The sequence below is a fragment of the Octopus bimaculoides genome, chromosome 27 (assembly GCF_001194135.2).
Source record: "Octopus bimaculoides isolate UCB-OBI-ISO-001 chromosome 27, ASM119413v2, whole genome shotgun sequence".
NCBI classification, from domain to species: domain Eukaryota; kingdom Metazoa; phylum Mollusca; class Cephalopoda; order Octopoda; family Octopodidae; genus Octopus; species Octopus bimaculoides.
Genome location: NC_069007.1, coordinates 6,146,955 through 6,148,612, shown reverse-complemented (window position 1 = coordinate 6,148,612; position 1,658 = coordinate 6,146,955).

The following is a 1,658-nucleotide window of genomic DNA, read 5'->3' as shown; positions in this document are numbered from 1 at the left end:
CATGCTCCATACTTCTGAACCTTTCCCATCGAATGAAGATGCTTCTCTATAGCAGTGTGGGAGCATTCCATTTTCTCTGCCAGTTCCCTTGTTGTTTGACGAGAATTTTCATGCAAAAGTTGGTTTAATCGCTCTTGATTGAACACAACAGGACGGCGAGAGCGAGGTGTGTCTTTGAGGTCAAAAATTTCCATTTTTGAACTTGACATACCAATCACGAACGGTTCTTTCAGCTATGGCACTCTCTGCATTCACAGCACAAATGTTGCGAGAAGCTTATGTGGCCTTAGAACCTTGATTAAAAGCAAAAAGGAGGAGGTGTCAAAAATAGTTGTTTTTCTTAACTTGACATTTTAATGATCTGAAAATAAACAAAAATTAACTAGAAGAAAAAAAAAACAAAATAGATTTCAAAATGATTCAAAAATAGAATTCTTGAAAGAATATAGATTTCAAAATTTAAAAACGCAATAAGGAATTCCAGAAGAAGCTTCGTGAGACCACTACTGAGACACTTCCGAAGAAAGAAAACCGTTGGAAAACAGTTTATAGCAGAGATTCCATCTAAGAAGATCTGAAGAAGGAATTGTAATTCCGAAATATCATTGGACTATAGATAACCAAATTACAACAGGTATATAGTCCATTTTTGGTTTTATAATGCATTGTTGTACCATTCTAAAACTTTTTATACTTTACAAACAATACACAATGCTTCAAGCGAATTACAATACTTTATTACTGTGACATTTTGAAGCATTTGAGAGAGGATATGCAGTGAAAGTAACTGGACCTCTGCTTTCATGAAGAATTGGATTCTGAACAACAATAATGTACCCCACCACCAAGTTGTCCTCACTCTGAACATGATATCACTTCCTATTCACCAGATTTAGTAATTACGGTCTTCCATTTCTTCTCCAAGAGGAAAATGCACTTCAGAGGTCACATTTTAAGAGTGTTGTTGAAATCTAGAGCCAATCGCAGAAAGTCCTCGACTCGCTTACAGAAAATGACTTCTAAGCCAGATTCCAAAAGTGGCAAGAATGCTGGGACTGATGTATTGCTGCACAGTGGGACTCCTTTGAAAGAGATGATGTTAAAAATTAGGTAGATAAGTTATTTATTTATTAATACTACCTCAAACATGTGTGTCTGTGTGTCTCATTGTAAGCTTGACCATTATGACTAACGTCTAATGACTGGAACCAGGAAAAGAATAAACGCAAATAAAGAAAGAAGCCAACAAACAAATCAAAACAAATAAAATAAAATAAAACATAACAACTGAAAGACTTTTTCTATTATTTATTCAATTTCATTTTATTTGTTCCTTTTAAAATGAATCCAAAGATGAAGAGAACTTTTTTGTTTTTGTTTGGTTTATTTCTCTTTCCTCTTTTTTAGGATTGTGATATAATTTTTATTGCCTTCACCCCCACCCCCTCTACTATTACCTTCCTGCCTCACCCCCACTAACTTCTACCCCCATCTCTGGCACACAACCTATTACAGAAATGCAACTATATTGCAATTTCTCCTTTGTCTGCCTCTGTGTGTTTGTGTGTGAGCGTGTGAGTGTTTTGTGTGTGTATTTATTACAAATGATATATGTTGTGTAGGTATATATATATATATATATATATATATATATATAT